The sequence below is a fragment of the Salmo salar genome, chromosome 09 (genome assembly GCF_965601325.2).
Source record: "Salmo salar chromosome 09, fSalSal1, whole genome shotgun sequence".
Classification (NCBI taxonomy): Eukaryota; Metazoa; Chordata; class Actinopteri; order Salmoniformes; family Salmonidae; genus Salmo; species Salmo salar.
In genome coordinates, this window is record NC_138299.1 from 28,592,539 (window position 1) to 28,612,738 (window position 20,200).

General features: G+C 42.1%; 2 pseudogenes across 1 annotated transcript in view; one reads left to right on the forward strand and one right to left on the reverse strand.

The window, feature by feature from the left end:
* Positions 1 to 9,067: 9,067 nt before the first annotated feature.
* Positions 9,068 to 20,200, reverse strand: part of LOC106611104 (RNA helicase aquarius-like) — a 56,554-nt pseudogene continuing 45,421 nt past the window's right edge. Inside the window, exons 16-17 of the transcript XR_014378649.1 lie at positions 10,416 to 10,591; positions 9,068 to 9,734 (exon numbers count right to left, since the gene is read on the reverse strand). The product of XR_014378649.1 is annotated as an RNA helicase aquarius-like (transcript). The remainder of the gene's footprint in view (positions 9,735 to 10,415; positions 10,592 to 20,200) is intronic.
* On the forward strand, positions 11,632 to 12,455 carry LOC106611112 (non-selective voltage-gated ion channel VDAC2 pseudogene; annotated as a pseudogene).

The window sequence follows — 20,200 nt, forward strand, 5'->3', positions numbered from 1 at the left end:
GACCACTGAGAAACTGAGCTACTATACTCTGCCCAGAGACAGGAGACGCCTCAATCCGCTTTCTGAAGGCTTTAGAGAGCCAATGGAAGCCTTAGAAAGTGCTATGTAACCCCACCAATACTGTAGTTTTGATAGAGAATCAAAAGAAGAACTACAAATTCTCAGACAGGCCACTTCCTGCTTGGAATTTTCTCTGGTTTTTGCCTGCCATATGAGTTCTGTTATACTCACAGACACCATTCAAACAGTTTGAGAAACGTCAGAGTGTTTTCTATGCAAATCCACTAATAATATGCATATACTCGTTTCTGGGCACGAGTAGTAACCAGTTTAAATCGGGTACGTTTTTTTCTTCCGGCCGTGAAAATACTGCCCCCTATCCTAAACAGGTTTTAATACTGGTCATTTGGTTACATAAATTGATCTTAATGCATGTATTAATTACAGTCGTTTACCGTTCTCGGAGTGGAAACGTTGTTTACAGAGTTGACAAACTGATACACTTGTGTTAATTTCATAACCATAATTTACAAGATTTGTCAATTTTTTTGTCTTTCGTTTGGAATCCTCCGTGTGAGAAATGAGTGTGTCTGGTTTCTCTGTCCTGATAATGTTGAGGGAGCGCGCACGCCTGAGCATGCACAGAATTACCTGGCCTACTGTTGGAATGTTGTTTTTGTTTTTTACATCCATTGCGAATGATAACATTCCTCACAGTAAGCTATTTGAAAAATCTTTACAAATCTCCCCCTCGATAATCAATCCTCGTGGTGAAAAAGCAACGGAAGTTATAGGCCTACTGCTGCATTTGTCTATAGGCTATGAGTTCCATGCACTAATTTCTTGATTTTGAGAAATGAAAAAGTTATTATTGAAATGAAACTGTTCCACGAAAATGATCATATGAAAATCATAACACTCTCAGAATGGTAGGATAAATTGTAAGCTTCTCCAAATTTGAAACTCACGCGCCGCCTTTGAAGTCTTTATAAAATAATTGCCTCCACGTTTCCATGGTGGGATTTTGCCTATAGGCTACTTTGAAGCAAGGTAAAACATGCATCACAATATGAAATACAACACTCAGGTTTCGAACAATTAAGTATGTTTTCAAAATGCATAGTGCCTCCAGCTCATATTGTAAAGTGGTGGGTGACGTGCTGATAGCCTGTTGCCTGCACTTGAATGGTGAATGGGAGGCGCGCCTTAAATTACCAGTTGAGAAATAAATATAGTAGCTCTTTTCAAATCGTGCACCAAAACTTTTTGGGACATGCGATTGCCTTTAGAATTGTTTCACAATGAATGGGCTTATAAAAGCACGTTTTACTCCAGCAGCAACCAACTGAGGAGCTGCAGGAGAAATCCCACTTAAAATAGGCTCTGTATCCTGTGCATAGTTGTGTTGGATAAACAAGATACATGATGACTAAGGAAAATACACACAGGCAAATTGAATTACATTAAACTTGAAAATACCTATAGACAATACCTATAGACAGATAAGCATGACTGTCAAATGTTATTTCCATCAATGAATAAATACTATTATTTTGCAATGGGATTTTTTTTTTTGGGGGGGGGGGGGGGTAATTGCCGACTAACGAAAACCCTGGTGTGTGTGTGTGTGATGTCTCCAGTATGCTTGTCTCTCTCATGTCTCTGCTTAACACAAATGTGATCTTATGTGCCGAAACGCAAGAGAACTCAGTAACCATGGCAACAGCTGCCTCAGCCCATCGCCTCAGGTTGAGTGTAACGGCCCAGGACTGGCACGTGGCTGAGTAACTGAGGGAGATGTGAAGTAAAGAGGGAATACAATTGGGGAGGGAGTGAAAGAGCGTGCGGCTGTGGCACACTACACCTAAAAGGAAAATGAGAGTTAAGACCTCAGCTGAACTACCGTAGAATCAGGGCTGAGTGAAACATACTGAGCATGTAATGTACTGGTAAATACACACATGCTAAAATAATCCATCTAATGTTAACCTTTTCAAATGACCAGTGATTTCATTCTTCCCCTGGGTCCCATCAGTGATCTACTGAATATTATAAACCAGGTAGTTGGGGTCCTGGATGCTGATTGGCTCGAACAGCATTTCAGCCGTGTGTATATCAGCCATTATACAATGGGTGGGTCTAATCCTGAATGCTGATTGGTGAAAAGCGCATTCTGCCGGTGTCTATTCCACAAGTTACCACCAGCTAAATCTACGACGTTAAAATGCCCATTAAGTCTGTTCCATCAGACTTTCTCATCAATGGGCTCCTGAGTGGCGCAGCGGTCTAAGGCACTGCATCTCAGTGCTAGAGGTGTCACTACAGATCCTGATTCGATTCCAGGCTGAATCACAACCAGAGCCCCGAGTGTATGGCAATGGAACATTTAGAACGAAAGACTGCGTACATAGATACAGAACAAAAAGACTGAATGACTGGTTGCGTCTCTGGCAACCGAACCAGTACACTGCGTGCACAATTGTTAGGCAAATTGTATTCCTCTGGATTCATTTTATTGTTGAACAAACACAATGCTCTCAGTCAATCCAAAATGTTATTGAACCTCAAACCTGAATGTGAGTTCAAAGGAAAAGTGAGTTTTGTCTTTCTCAGGAAAATATATAAGTGTGCACAATTATTAGGCAACTATTAGTGTGCAGAATTATTAGGCAACTAAATTACAAAAATAATTTCTCTCAACTCACTTGTTGATTCTCAATTTATAGAGTAAGTGTAACAGATAAGTAACACAAAATGACAATTATATAACATTTTTGGCCTTCCAAAAATATTCAGTGACCAATATAGCCACCCTTATTTTCAAGAACTGCCATGAGCCTTCCATCCATGGAGTCTGTCAGTTTCTTGATCTGTTCACGATCAATTTTCACTGAAGCAGCAACCACAGCCTCCCAAATGCTGTTCAAAGAGGTGTATTGTCTTCCCTCACTGTAAATCTCACGTTTGAGAAGGGCCCACATGTTCTCAATAGGATTTAAGTCAGGTGAGGAAGGGGGCCAGGTCGTTATTCAGGCATCTTTGAGGCCCTTGCTGGCTAGCCAAGTGGAGTACTTGGATGCATGTGATGGAGCATTGTCCTGCATAAAGATCATGGCCTTCTAGAATGCTGAGGATTTCTTCCTGTACCACTGTTTGATGAAAGAATCTTCCAGAAACTGGCAGTAGGTTTGGGAGTTGAGTTTCAGTCCATCTTCATCCCGAAAAGGTCCAACTACCTCATCCTCAATGATAGCAGCCCATACCAGTACCCCTCCTTCACCTTGCTGGCACCTGACTCAAAGTGGTGCCCTGTGTCCATTACTGATCCATTTGGTCCATCAAGAATCACTTTCATTTCATCTGTCCATAAAACCTTTGAAAAATCTGTCTTCAGGTATTTCTTTGCCCAATCTTAACGCTTCAACTTGTGAATCTTATTCAGTGGTGGTCTTGTTTCAGTCTTCTTGACCTTGGCCATGTCTCTGAGCACTTGACACCTTGTACTTTTGAACACTCCAGGTAGGTTGCAGTTCTGGAATACGGTGGCACTGGAGGATAATGGGTTCCTGGTAGTTTGACGTTTAATTCTTCTCAAGTCTTTTGCAGTTAATTTGCGCCTTTTCTTCCCCATGCATTTTTTGCGCCCCAGTTGACTATTCGCAACAAAACGTTTGATTGTCCGGTGGTCACGCCTCAATAGTTTAGCTATTTAAAGAGTGTCGCATCCGTCTGAAAGGCATTTTACATTTTTGGCTTTTCAGTGTCAGTTAAATTTCTTTTTTAGCCCATTTTACCTGAGGTAATGAGGCTACCTAATAATTATGCACACCTTGATATAAGGTGTTATTCACTTTCACCACACCCTCCCTCATTACACAAATACATATCACCTGAAAATGATTAAATCCAATAAGCATTCAAGTTTATATGGTTTGGAGTTCGAAAATGTGAATAGAAATAATGATAAGATCAGAATACTCACTTGCCTAATAATTGTGCACGCAGTGTAGAACGAATGACCAGTCGGCTTGGGTAGCAACCCTAGATTTGTTTCGGGACTATATCTTGTGGAAGGATGAAATAGTATGAATAAATTAATAAAAATAACGTTAATAAAAATGTCAATCATTATTTGAATATGTTGGTAACCCGTTGTATAAAAGTGATAATGCCCTCGAAGCTGGTGTTTGGAGGATATATTGGCACAGTTTGCCGGCCCTCTACGAATATATCCTCCAAACACCGGCTTCTCGGGCACTATCACTTAAATATACCATGGGTATGACACAGAAATACCTGTTTACTGTTCCATTTATGTTGGTAACCAGTTTATAATAGCAATAAGGCACCTCTGGGTTCGTGGTATATGGCCAATATTGCTAAGGGCTGTACTTAAGCACAACGCAACACTGAGTGCCTGGAGACAGCCCTTAGGCCTTGGTATATTGGCTATATACCACAAACCCCTGAGGTGCCTTATTGCTATTATAAACTGGTTACCTACGTAATTAGAGCAGTAAAAATAAATGTTTAGTCATACCCGTGGTATACGGTCTGATATTCCATGGCTTTCAGCCAATCAGCATTCAGGGCTCAAATCACCCAGTTTATAATGGTCAAAATACCACACCCCCTCGGGCTTTGTTGCTTAAATTAAGGGGATCTACTTTACATCACAACCGTACAACGTGTATGATGTGATGCACGTCATTTTCCAACTATCCGAGATGTGGATAAATAAGAGAAAACATTTTCCTTTATGACTCATTTCAGAACAGTGCAAGTGCAGAGCAGGGGCACCAACAATGAGCTTGAGGGGTTGGCGTATTAACGCACATGTACTTTAGCAAATGAGCCATGCCAAAGAGAAAGGGGGATAGATTGCTGCTGGCTAGGTCTCATGTTGCTAGTGCTCAATGGAGTGCCTTGAGCTGGAGTGTGTGCTTGTGGCAGGGGGGAAGACGGCCGTTTGTGTACTGCTTTGACAGGCATTCACCAAACACTGGCACTATCGCCTCTCCAGTGTCCAATTCACCCCTCTGATCAAGTGTGTGTGTGTGTGTGTGTGTGTGTGTGTGTGTGTGTGTGTGTGTGTGTGTGTCCACTTTATCCCTCTGGTCTCGGGACAATTGTTTGTAACGGGGTGAGATTGGAGAGTTGTGGTCAGTTCCCTTGAGGCGCCTGAAAATGGCAACAGCCAAACGGAGAGGAGAAACCGAGACACACAACCAAGACACACTCATTTAACATGTACAGACCGAGACATCCATGCTCCTCATTTAACATGTCCAGACCGAGACATCCATGCTCCTCATTTAACATGTCCAGACCGAGACATCCATGCTCCTCATTTAACATGTCCAGACCGAGACATCCATGCTCCTCATTGAACTTTTTTTTCCCAAGATGGCGTAGCAGTTCAGACGTCCTTTACCCTCCTCTTGTCGTGTCCCGTGTATATATATATATTTACATATTTTTCTTCGCATATCTTAAAAAAAAAAAATTATTCTAAAAACTCAACCTCAAAGCACTCTCCTGCAACCCGCCTCACCAATTTAAAAAAGAAAGTATTATTTACCTCAAATCTGAAATCCACAATAGAAGCTAGCCAGAGGTTAGCCATTTTCACTGGCTAACGTTGGAGTTCAGCTAGCCACGGTTAGCGGTCATCAGATATCCATTAGCTCGAAAAGCTATCGCCAGTCTTTGTACAGCGCGACTCAGACCAGAGCATACCCGACCTATTCTCTCTCCTTTCCCTGGATTTCTACTACATGCTCTGGACATTTACACCTGGATCTTGCAGCTAACTAGCTGCTACCTGAGTGACTATTGGCAACGTCGGTCCCGGAATTAACACACATTATTCGGGGCTAGCCAGCTGAAGAGTTCCGTCAGCCACTCCTGGGCTATTCCTGAGCTAGCCAGCTGAAGTGTCTCCTGGGCTACAATCACCTATCCGGACCCGTTTTACTGCCGATGCGGAGCCCCATCGGGCCTTCATGACTGGACCACCGACGTTATCTGCCCGAGGGAGTTATCCAACTGGCCCCTCCGTCGCGACGTAACCTGATCGCCCATTCTGCGGCCCGCTAATCGTTAGCTGTCTTATCGGCTGTGATCTGAATAGGTCTATCGGACACTTTTCTTGGGCCACTATAACTAACTATTTTTGCCAACTTGGACTGGTCCCCCCTTCCACACGGAACCCCACTAATCCACAGACGGAAACGCACGAGGTGGCTATAAACAGACCTCCCATCTTCCACCAGCTTGCTACCTATGGCCCGGCTAGCTGTCTGAATCTCACTGGACCCTTTGATCACTCGGCTAAGCATGCCTCTCCTTAATGTCAATATGCCTTGTCCATTGCTGTTCTGGTTAGTGTTTATTGGCTTATTTCACTGTAGAGCCTCTAGCCCTGCTCATTATACCTTATTCAACCTCTCAGTTCCTCCACCCACACATGCTTTGACATCTTCTGGTTTCAATGATGTTTCTAGAGACAATATCTCTCTCATCATCACTAAATGCCTAGGTTTACCTCCTCTGTATTCACATCCCACCATACCTTTGTCTGTACATTATACCTTGAAGCTATTTTATCGCCCCCAGAAACCTGCTCCTTTTTCTCTCTATTCTGGACGTCACAGACGACCAATTCTTATAGCTTTTAGCCGTACCCTCATACTCATTCTTCTCTGCTCCTCTGGGGATGTAGAGGTGAATCCAGGCCCTGCAGTGCCTGGCTCCACTCCTACTCCCCAGGCGCTCTCTTTTGATGACTTCTGTAACCGTAATAGCCTTGGTTTCATGCATGTTAACATTAGAAGCCTCCGCCCTAAATTTGCTTTATTCACTGCTTTAGCACACTCTGCCAACCTGGATGTCCTAGCTGTGTCTGAATCTTGGCTTAGGAAGTCCACCAAAAACTCTGAAATCTTCATCCCTAACAACAACGTTTTCAGACAAGATAGAACGACCAAAGGGGGCGGTGTTGCAATCTTCTGCAGAGATAGCCTGCAGAGTTCTGTCCTGCTATCCAGGTCTGTACCCAAACAATTTGAACTTCTACTTTTAAAAATCCACCTCTCTAAAAACAAGTCTCTCACCGTTGCCGCCTGCTATAGACCCCCCTCGGCCCCTAGCTGTGCTCTGGAAACCATATGTGAACTGATTGCCCCCCATCTATCTTCAGAGCTCGTGCTACTAGGTGACCTAAACTGGGACATGCTTAACACCCCAGCCATCCTACAATCCAAGCTTGATGCCTTCAATCTCACACAAATTATTAATGAACCCAGCAGGTACAACCCCAAAGCCGCAAACACTGGCACCCTCATAGATATCATCCTAACAAACGTGCCCTCTAAATACACCTCTGCTGTTTTCAACCAAGATCTCAGCGATCACTGCCTCATTGCCTGCACCCGTAATGGGTCAGAACGAACGAACGAACGAACGAACGAACAGTATTGCATGCTAACACAGCAGTGCAAAAACAACTTCCCACAAAACCCATTACAAAAACACCCCTCTATATAGGACCTTCAATCAGAGGCAACGAGGAACAGCTGCCTCCAATTGAAGGTCCATCCAATAACCCTAAACATAGAACTAAAAAGACTAGACCAGAATATAGAAATATACTAACATAGAACATAACCAAAAACCCCGGAACACTCTAAACAAACACCCCTCTACCTAAACACATAGCCCAACAAACCCCAAAACACTCTAAACAAATACCCCCTGCCACGTCCTGACCAAACTATAATAACAAATAAGCCCTTTACTGGTCAGGACGTGACACTACCTGTCTGCAATCTTAGTGTCACATGATCTCAGTATGTATACACCTGTTCTGAAAGGCCCCAGAGTCTGCAGCACCACTAAGCAAGCGGTACCACCAAGCAAGCAGCACCATGAAGACAAAGGAGCTCTCCAAACTGGTCAGGGACAAAGTTGTGGAGAAGTACAGATGAGGGTTGGGTTATAAAAAAATATCCAAAACTTTGAACATGCTCCTTTTTGATGATGGTGGGATGTTCCCCTTAAACCCCCCATGGTTTAAGGGGAAACATTTAAATGTCTTGGAATAGCCTAGTCAAAGCCCAGACCTCAATCCAATTGAGAATCTGTGATATGACTTAAAGATTGCTGTACACCAGCAGAACCCATCCAACTTGAAGGAGCTGGAGCAGTTTTGCCTTGTAGAATGGACAAAACTCCCAGTGGCTCGATGTGCCATGCTTATAGAGACATACCCCAAGAGACTTACAGCTGTAATTGCTGCAAATGGTGGCTCTACAAAGTATTGACTTTGTGGGGGGTGAATAGTTATGCATGCTCAAGTTCCGTTTTTTTGTCTTATTTCTTGTTTGTTTCACAATAAAAAATATGTTGCATCTTCAAAGTGGTAGGCATGTTGTGTAAATCAAATGATACAACCCCCCCAAAAAATATATTTTAATTCCAGGTTGTAAGGCAACAAAATTAGAAAAATGCCAAGGGGGGTGAATTCTTTCGCAAGCTACTCTATAAGCTCCTCATTTAACATGTCCAGAACGAGAGATACATGCTCCTCATTTAACATGTCCAGACCGAGAGACATGGTCCTTATTTAACCAACAATGAGCAACTTCAGGACACTCCTGAGCGAGCCGCTCTATAAGGAAAGACAATCTGGCTGCTTGTCCAAAGGACAAATCACTAGCCTGTCCTGAGTGGCTCCAGTGTTAGCGTTGCGCTAGGAAATTAATATATCAACTGGACTTGTCCCGGATCCATTATGGTTTAAATGAATGAATCATTGAACAATATCCTTTGCTACTCTGCAGAGTGAGTGTGTATGTGGAATGATTGTGTGTGTGTTCCTGTGTATGTATGCATGTGTTGCTGTGTACATGTGCGTGTGTTGCTGTGTACGTGTGCATGTGTTGCTGTGTACAGTACCAGTCAAAAGTTTGGACTCACCTACTCATTGGAGGGTTTTTATTTATTTTTACTATTTTCTACATTGTAGAATAATAGTGAAGACATCAAAACTATGAAATAACACATATGGAATCTTATAGTGATAGGAGATATAGATATAATTTAATTGTATTATTAAATGTAGTAGAAAGTGTTGGTTTAGAAGAAGCCTACATAACAAACCCATGAAGTAAAATTGAACATCCATATATGGCCAGCTATGTAAACTTTAACATTGACTTATCCTGCAAAAGATGTCTGTCAATTGGTAACATACATTTTTGTCTTCTTCTAACGCCCGTTAAGGGCAAAGTAATCTAAAAGTAACTGAAAGTAATCAGATTACATTACTGAGTATGAATAATCCAAAAGTTACTGATTACAATTTTGGACAGGTAACTAGTAACTGTAACGAATTACATTTAGAAAGCAACCTACCCAACCCTGTTGGTACTGTGCGTGTGTTCCTGTGTATGTTCCTGTTTATATGTGTGTGTTTCTGTGTATATGTGTGTTATTAACCTGGTACTGTGCGTGTGTTCCTGTGTATGTTCCTGTTTATATGTGTGTGTTTCTGTGTATATGTGTGTTATTAAGGGTTGGGCTCTGAATCTCCCACTCCATTGAAGTCCTCCACGTTGAGGAGCTGGAAGTCGAAGGTCAGGCCAGGGTTAGGGGCCTGGAACTGGGGCAGCAGCTGTACGTGGGGCAGGTTCCCTAGCTGCTTATAGCGCCAATTATATAGATTACACAGACTGGAGGAGAGATGGAGAACCATGTTAGCATTAGCATAAGAGAAAGATTCACTATTCATTCCTATGGTTAGGGAGAGCCAACATAGTATTAGCATTAAAGAGATCCACTATTCACCACTTTAGCTTAGCGTCCATGTTAGTTAGTATACATAGAGGGCACCAGAGGTAATATAAACTCAAGTGACTATCCACTCAACTACTCAACTGACTAGACAATTAGCATGGGAGACATGACCGTATTCACGTGTATCAACTGGTACTTAGCAACTATTGGATCATGGACATAGCCAGGGTTTTTTAATTGGCTAACAGACTAGTTATTTTCGTCTCATCTTATGTTTTAAAAGGATTAAAAGACGTCATACACACTAACCAAATATTGTGTTGATATTTTTTGCACTAATGTTGGATGATCAAAAACAGCATGATAAAGTATTTTCACATTTCAAAATTATTTTGTATATGTTCAGCCATGTTTGTTTGATTATAGATAATAAAAAAATATCAAATCAAATGTTTTTATTTATAAATCCCTTTTTACATCAGCAAATGTCACAAGGTGCTTAAAAAGAAACCCAGCCTAAAACCCCAAACAGCAAGCAATGCAATGCAATGCAATATGTACTGAGCATTTCTGTTTTAACCATATTCACTGTTATGTCCCCAGTGCGCCTAACCCACCTGGCACGGGCACGTCCCTGGTCATCCAGGTCAACGGTGGGTACCCAGGTGTACGAAGCGGGTGCTCCATGTTGAAGTACTTCTGGAAGGCCATGTTCTTAATGACGGGGGGCAGCTGCTGGTGGTCTCCTATCATGATCCAACGCTTCCAACCTGCTGTAACCGTCCTCTGGGTTCTGGAGAGGAAAAATACTGTAGGTCAGTGTCAAGGTTCAAGGTCAGTTCAGTTCTCCTCCACAGAGTCCATAGAGTGTTTGAGGGAAAATGACTGCCCATGCATTACCAATAAAAAAAAAAAAAGTTTGATTGTAAAAGAAAAGTTTGCTTAGAGCAGCAATATGTAAACTTTTGGGCGACCCGACCAAGCAGTAGATCTGTTCTATGTGCCCTATTGCTATGCTTCCTGTGGTTTGTTTTTGCGTCTTACTTTCAGTTTTGTACACCAGCTTCAAACAGCTGAAAATACAATACTTTTGGTTATGGAAAATATATTTCACAGCGATTTAGATGGTACAATGATTCTCAACACTACACTTGCTTGTTTTGTCACAAACTGAAATTAGGCAAATTATTAGAATTTTAGCATCCAGGAAATGGCAGAGTGATTTATGCATAGTGCATCTTTAAATATGGACATGTCTTTCTTTAGTATGGTTAGATCTGATTGTACGGTGGTGATTAGCTAGTTAATATCTGTGTCAGTGTTGCTTTGGTTTAGCGCCCCCTTCCACAGCGTACAGGCCTTCCACTAGGACAGCTCATAGACTGGTGGTCATGGGGAGACATATTGCAGCATTAGTGTGTGTTGGAGGTGAACATGTGTTGGGTGCTGACGTTCTTTGCATTTGTCTGCTGCCTCACAAAAGCACAGACCCCTGGAGAATAGCTGTACGCCTTCTCTCCATGTTTCCTTATCCCTACTTTCTTTCTCTTTTCACAAGCAGAGAAAACATTCATTCGGTCTGCCTTGCAAACACCCCTCACCGCCACGGCACCTCTTCACACATCTGTTCTTCACCTGCTTTCGTTCTCTCCATTCTTACCCCTCTCTGCCTGTTAACTGAGTGGCGAACTCTGCGCTCCTTCATCGCCCTCCAGCTGGACCACAGGACTGTGTCGTGGTGTCAGATACAGCCTGGAAACAACTATCTGCACCAATGCAAAGCTCCAAGCAACTGAAGCAAAGTTATAATATTCCTGCAAAACTTCCAGAAGTATGTCTGTCCCTCCATCATATCTGCAAAGGATATCTTCAACAAAGTATATGCTTTTGGATAGGTGAAACTTGATGTCAAGACCAAGTCTTCAAATGGAGTAGAATTCAAAACCTCTGGCTCGTCCAACACTGACACTAGAAAAGTCAATGGCAACCTGGAGACAAATGGGGTGAATACGGTCTGACGTTTAAAGAGAAGTGGACCACAGACCACACTCTGGGGACTGAGATCACCACTGAAGATCAGGCAACCAAAGGACCGTAACTTACGTTCAACACCCAATTCTCACCAAATTCTGGTAAGAAGAGTGGGAAGGTGAAGACTGCCTATAAGTGTGAATACGTCAACCTGGGAGTGGATGTAGACTGACTTTGCCGGCCCGGCCATGCATGGGGCAGCGGTGGCCAGGTACGAGGGATGGCTGGCTGGCTACCAGATGACCTTCGACACAGCCAAGTCCAAAATGACCCAGAGCAACTTTGCTGTCAGCTACAAGACATGAGACTTACAGCTACACACCAATGTTAACGATGGCACAGAGTTTGGAGAGTCCATCTACCAGAAGGTGAATGACAAGCTGGAGACAGCTGTGAACCTTGTCTGGACAGCAGGCAGCATCTGCTTTGGCATCGCTGCCAAGTACCAGCTGGACTCCAGTGCCTCATATCCGCTAAAGTTACCAATGCCAGGTTGGTAGGAGTTAGCTACACCCAGACACTGCGGCCAGGTATGAAACTCACCCTGTCTGCACTGGTCGATGGCAAGAGCATCAACACCGGTGGCCACAAACTGGGACTGGGCCTGGAGCTAGAGGCATAAGTATCTAGCTAACCTGTTTAGTGAAGTCGTCATATTTAATATTTGACGGAATAGAAGAATTTGGCCAGATGTATTTCCAGCCAAACAACCCTTAAGGGATGTCTCAAAGGAAAGGGATGAATCTAATCTAAAGCAACAACATACATAACATAGCCCTCAGTTCTGTCAGTTAGATGGATCCCCAAACCATTAGCCACTGTCATTTCCTTTCAGTTGGTTTGTAGTCAGTCATCCTGTGTGTTCTACAGTAGCCAAGTACTACTAGGTCTGCTATTTATTCAGTCATGTAGCCCTATACTGTGTTGTACCACTAGTGAAAAACATCCTCCTCAAATAGAGCATTCCTTCTGCATCTTTTACATCTGCTTTAGTGGTTTGGCTCATTGGATTGGACAATATGAAGAGGGTTACATGAAGACACACTATATATATACACACAAGTATGTATGTGGACAACCCTTAAAATGTGTGGATTCAGCTATTTCAGCCACACCCATTGCTGACAGGTGTACAAAATCGAGCACACCCCCATGCAAGCTCCATAAACAAACATTGGCAGTAGAATAGCCTTAGTGAAGAGCACAGTGACTTTGAACGTGGCACTGACAATGTCCCCGTGGACAAAGCGAGGCCCATACAGAAATAGTTTGTCGAGACCGGTGTGGAAGAACTTGACTGGCCTGCACAGAGCCCTGACCTCAACCCCATTGAACACCTTTGGGATGAATTTAAATGGCGACTGCGAGCCAAGCCTACTCGCCCTACTTCACTAATGCTTGTGGCTGAATGGAAGCAAGTTCCCGCAGCAATGTTCCATCATCTAGTGGAAAGCCTTCCCAGAAGATTGGAGGCTGTTATAGCAGCAAATGGGGGACCAACTCCATATTAATGGTCATGATTTTGGAATGAGATGTTCGACCAAGCAGGTCCACATACTTTTGGTCATGTGGTGTATATCCATCAATTTAATGATATATATATATATATATATGTTATCATTCTATTATGTGACAAACCCGAACTGATGCTGTTTTGCACACTTACTAGCAAATTATATTATAGCTTTTTACATGTATTATTTATATCCCACCTTTGCCTGATTGCTTTGGATATACAGTAGCATTCGGTTAGCAATGCACTGCATGTTGTCAGGGCGGCTCCTACTCAGAATGCTTATCAGAGAGACCTTCAAACCTCAATCTATTCTATTGGTTGATGACATATATATATATATATATACTGAACAACAATTTCAACACAACATATAAAGTGTTGGTCCCATGTTTCATGAGCTGAAATAAAAGATCCCAGAAATTGATTTCTCCTTTGCCAAGATAATCCATCCATCTATCAAGTGTGGCATCTCAAGAAGCTGATTAAACATCACGGTCATTACACAGGTGCACCTTGTGCTGGGGACAATAAAAGGCCACTAAAATGTGCAGTTTTGTCACACAACACAATGCCACAGATATCTCAAATTTTGAGGGAACGTGCAATTAGCATGCTGACTGCAGGAATTTCTACCTGAGCTAATGCCAGATAAAAAAATAAAAAATTCTCTACCATAAGCCGCCTTCAAGAGAATTTGAGAGTACGTCCAACCGGCCTCACAACCACAGAACAGGTGTAACCACGCCAGCCCAGAACCTCCACATCTGGCTTCTTCACCTGCGGGATTTTCTGAGACTAGCTACCCAGACAGTTGATGAAACTGAGGAGTATTTCTGTCTGTAATAAAGCCCTTTTGTGGGGAAAAACTCATTCTGATTGGCTGGGTCTGGCTCCCCAGTGGGTGGGGCTATGCCCTCCCAGTACCACCAATGGCTGCACCCCTGCCTAGTCATTATTCAGTATATTTGGCTAATATTCTTGAGGATATGTTAATTATGCTTATTGAACAATTAACATATCCTGACAGTCATTGGCAGACCCGTACTATCTTGACTACCCAACCTGCTTCCTGGTTGAACATGGTAATATAAAATGCACGACAATGCCAAATGGTATTTTCTGGGTGTGATTAGAAAGGAAAAGATGACCTATTATGTGTATAAATTATATGACTGAGACAATGATCAGAAACCAAGTCCACTTGTGTATGTCTACCTTTACAATAAAGTCCTTAAACAAGTAAAATATATACAGTACCAGTCAGCAGTTTAGACACACCTACTCATTCCAAGGTATTTCTTTATTTTTACTATTTGCAACATTGTAGAATAATAGTGAACTATGAGCGTGCAAAGCTGTCATCAAGGCAAAGGGTGGCTACTTTGAAGAATCAAATATAAAATATATTTTGACTTGTTTCACACTTTTTTGGTGACTACATGATTCCATGTGTGTTATTTCATAGTTGTGATGTCTTCACTATTATTATACAATGTAGAAAATAGTACAAATAAAGAAAAAACCCTTGAATCAGTAGGTGTGTCCAAAAACTTTTGACTGGTACTGTTTTTACACAAAATAAAATGTAAAAAATATTGTGCTCTATATATCTGCCTGGTACACTGAATGTAGGAGAGTAGGATAGAGACTGATGAGTTAGCTCAGCTGCTGCTGATTAGGAGGGAGAGTTTAATGAGGGCTTGCCCCAGACAAACCTGATATTACCAAGGCTTGTAAGTCAAGCCTGATTCAATCACCGATAGGGATGCAATGGAAGGAAAACGAGAGGTGGGGGGATGGGTGGGAGGTGGATTCTCGTTACCACGCGTTGCGGATACTACAACAGAAGGCATCATGGGCTGGATGTTAGCATTGGTTAGAGCGAGAGGAGACTAAGAGGTCATTGGCCAGGTTGATGTGGCTTAATGGTCTCCTCTAAACAGACCCTTGTGTTATCTGAGGATATTAGGCCCCAGCATTGACAGTCCCATAGAGTACCCCAGTATGAGTCATAATAGCCAAAAAACATAGATGTCAAACAGGGAAATGGTGCCAATCTTTTTTCCCCCATTAATTTTTCCCATACGGGATTTTAGAAACACATAAAATAAGGGCTGTGTTTTGTGCAGGCTTACCCTGGCCTGATGTTTTGATAACCGTGTAAATCTCTAGGAAAAGGTGACTGATCAATATATTTGCCTGTATTAACCCCCCAAAAATGAAATGCTAAATAGCTGCTAATGTGGCTATCAAAAATAACTACAAATGCCATGATGATCTGGACAAGACTGCCGAAGCGAGGCAAAGGTAAGAATCTCTGGATTAACTATCTAATGTTAGCTAAATGTAATAATGTCCTTTAGTAGTAGTTTCTATAAATAGGCAAAAATTCTTTAATCAAATAAAATTGTATTTGTCACATACACATGGCTAGCAGATGTTAATGCGAATGTAGCGAAATGCTTGTGCTTCTAGTTCCGACCATGCATTAATATCTAACAAGTAATCTAACAATTTCACAACAACTACCTTATACACACAAGTGTAAAGGAATGAATAAGAATATGTACATAAAAACATATGGATGAGCGATGGCCGAACGGCATAGGCAAGATGCAGTAGATGGTATAGAGTACAGTATATACATATGAGATGAGTAGTGTAGGGTATGTAAACATTATATAAAGTGGCATTGTTTAAAGTGACTAGCGATACATTTATTACATGCAATTTTTAATTACTAAAGTGGCTAGAAATTGAGTCAGTATGTTGGCAGCAGCCACTCAATGTTAGTGATGGCTGTTTAACCTGTTATGGCTAGGGGGCAGTATTTTCACGGCCGGATAAAAAACGTACCCGATTTAATCTGATAATTACTCCTGCCCAGAAACTAGAATATGCATATAATTATTGGCTTTGGATAGAAAACACCCTAAAGTTTCTAAAACTGTTTGAATGGTGTCTGTGAGTATAACAGAACTCATATGGCAGGCAAAAACCTGAGAATATTCCATACAGGAAGTGACCTGTCTGACAAGTTCTTGTTCATCTTGGCTCTTTTTATTGAAGACTGAGGATCTTTGCTGTAACGTGTCACTTCCTACGGCTCCCATAGGCTCTCAGAACCCGGGAAAAAGCTGAATGATATCGAGGCAGCCCCTGGCTGAAACACATTATCGCCTTTGGTAAGTGGCCGATCAGAGGACAATGGGCTTAGGCGCGTGCACGAGTCGACCCCATGCTTTATTTTCTTTCGTCTTTTTACCTAAACGCAGATTCCCGGTCGGAATATTATCGCTTTTTTACGAGAAAAATTGCATAAAAATTGATTTTAAACAGCGGTTGACATGCTTCGAAGTACGGTAATGGAATATTTAGAATTTTTTTGTCACGAAATGCGTCGTGCTCGTCACCCTTCTTTACCATTCGGATAGTGTCTTGAACGCACGAACAAAACGCCGCTATTTGGATATAACTATGGATTATTTGGGACCAAACCAACATTTGTTATTGAAGTAGAAGTCCTGGGAGTGCATTCTGACGAAGAACAGCAAAGGTAATAACATTTTTCTTATAGTAAATCTGACTTTGGTGAGTGCTAAACTTGCTGGGTGTCTAAATAGCTAGCCCTGTGATGCCGGGCTATCTACTGAGAATATTGCAAAATGTGCTTTCACCGAAAAGCTATTTTAAAATCGGACATAGCGAGTGCATAGAGGAGTTCTGTATCTATAATGTTTAAAATAATTGTTATTTTTTTTTGTGAACGTTTATCGTGAGTAATTTAGTAAATTATGCTAGTTCTGAACGTCACATGCTAATGTAAAAAGCTGGTTTTTGATATAAATATGAACTTGATTGAACAAAACATGCATGTATTGTATAACATAATGTCCTAGGGGTGTCATCTGATGAAGATCATCAAAGGTTAGTGCTGCATTTAGCTGTGGTTTGGATTTATGTGACATTATATGCTAGCTTGAAAAATGGGTGTCTGATTATTTCTGGCTGGGTACTCTGCTGACATAATCTAATGTTTTGCTTTCGTTGTAAAGCCTTTTTGAAATCGGACAGTGTGGTTAGATAAAGGAGAGTCTTGTCTTTAAAAATGGTGTAAAATAGTCAAATGTTTGAAAAATTGAAGTTTTTGTATTTTTGAGGAATTTGTAATTCGCGCCATGCCCATCATTGGCTATTGGAGCAGGTGTTCCGCTAGCGGAACGTCTAGATGTAAGAGGTTTTAACAGTCTGATGGCCTTGAGATAGAAGCTGTTTTTCAGTCTCTCGGTCCCAGCTTTGATGCACCTGTACTGACCTCGCCTTCTGGATGATAGCGGGGTGAACAGGCAGTGGCTCGGGTGGTTGTGTCCTTGATGATCTTTTTGGCCTTCCTGTGACATTGGGTGGTGTAGGTGTCCTGGAGAGCAGGTAGTTTGCCCACTGTGAGCGGAGCAGTTGCCGTACCAGGCGGTGATACAGCCCGACAGGATGCATCTCGATTGTGCATCTGTAAAAGTTTGGGAGTGTTTTTGGTGACAAGCCGAATTACTTCAGCCTCCTGAGGTTGAAGAGGCGCTGTTGTGTCTTCTTCACCACGCTGTCTGTGTGGGTGGACCATTTCAGTTTGTCCGTGATGTGTACGCCGAGGAACTTAAATCTTTCCACCTTCTCCACCACTGTCCCATCGATGTGGATAGGGGGGTGCTCCATCTGCTGTTTCCTGAAGTCCACGATCATCTCCTTTCTTTTGTTGACGTTGAGTGTGAGGTTATTTTCCTGACACCACACTCCAAAGGCCCTCACCTCCTCCCTGTCGGCCATCTCGTTATTGTTGGTAATCAAGCCTATCACTGTAGTGTCGTCTACAAACTTGATGATTGAGTTGGAGGCGTGCATGGCCACGCAGTCATGGGTGAACAGGGAGTACAGGAGAGGGCTGAGAACACACCCTTGTGGGGCCCCAGTGTTGAGGATCAGCGGGGTGGAGATGTTGTTTCCTACCCTCACCACCTGGGGGTGGCCCGTCAGGAAGTCCAGGACGCAGTTGCACAGGGAGGGGTCGAGACCCGGGTCTCGAGCTTAATGACGAGTTTGGAGGGTACTATGGTGTTAGGGACACCAATATCCAATGGTAGAGCGTGGCGCGAAATACAAATACCTCAAAAATGCAAAAATAACTTCAATTTCTCAAACATTTGACTATTTTACACCATTTTAAAGACAAGACTCTTGTAAATCTAACCACATTGTCCAATTTCAAAAAGGCTTTACAGCGAAAGAAAAACATTAGATTATGTCAGGAGAGTGCCCTGCCAAAAATGATCACACAGCCATTTTCAAAGCAAGCATATATGTCACAAAAACCAAAACCACAGCTAAATGCAGCACTAACCTTTGATGATCTTCATCAGATGACACTCCTAGGACATTATGTTATACAATACATGCATGTTTTGTTCAATCAAGTTCATATTTATATCAAAAAACAGCTTTTTACATTAGCATGTGATGTTCAGAACTAGCATACCCACCGAAAACTTCCGGTGAATTTACTAAATTACTCACGATAAACGTTGACAAAAAAAGATAACAATTATTTTAAGAATTATAGATACAGAACTCCTTTATGCAATTGCGGTGTCAGATTTTAAAATAGCTTTTCGGCGAAAGCACATTTTGCAATACTCTGTGTAGATAGCTAGCCTGTGATGGCCGAGCTAATTTGACACCCACCAAGTTTGGTGCTCACTAAACTCAGAATTACTATAAGAAAAATTGGATTACCTTTGCTGTTCTTCGTCAGAATGCAGTCCCAGGACTTCTACTTCAACAACAAATGTTGTTTTGGTTCAAAATAATCCATAGTTATATTGAAATAGCTCCAATTTTTTCGTGCGTTGAGGTCACTATCCGAAGGGTGACGCGGGAGCGTATTTCGTGACAAAAAAATTCAAAATATTCCATTACCGTACTTCGAAGCATGTCAAACGCTGTTTAAAATCAATTTTTATGCTATTTTTCTCATAAAATAGCAATAATATTCCAACCGGGCAACGTTGTATTCATTCAAAGGCTGAAAGAAAAAAATTGAGAAGTCTCGTGAATGCGCATCTGAGTCTCATTGTCCCCAGGCTGACCACTTACAAACTCTGCTGCTGTACTTTGCCCAGAGACTGCAGAGACGTCATTCCACTTTCTGGCGCCTTTTGAGAGCCAATGGAAGCCTTAGAATTTGTCACATTACAGCAGAGATGCTGTATTTTGATAGAGATGCCACAGAAGGAGAACAAATTGTCAGACAGGGCACTTCCTGTATGGAATCTTGTCAGGTTTTTGCCTGCCATATGAGTTATTTTATACTCACATACACCATTCAAACAGTTTTAGAAACTTTAGAGTGTTTTCTATCCAAATCTACTAATTATATGCATATTCTAGTTTCTGGGCAGGAGTAGTAAGCAGGTTAAATCGGGTACGTTTTTTTATCCTGCCTTGAAAATACTGCCCCCTATCCCAAACAGGTTAAATGATGAGCTGTAGTCGATGAACAGCATTCTTACATAGGTATTCCTCTTTCCCAGATGGGTCAGGGCAGTGTGCAGTGTGATTGCGTTGTCTGTGGACCTATTGGGGCGGCAAGCCAATTGGAGTGGGTCTAGGGTGTCAGGTAGGGTGGAGGTGATATGGTCCTTGACTATTCTCTAAAAGGACTTTGTGATGACAGAAGTGAGTGCTACAGGCGATAGTCATTTTGCTCAGTTGCCTTAGCTTTCTTTGGAACTGAAACAATGGTGGCCCTCTTGAAGCATGTGGGAACAGAAGACTGTGATAAAGATTGATTGAATGTGTCCGTAA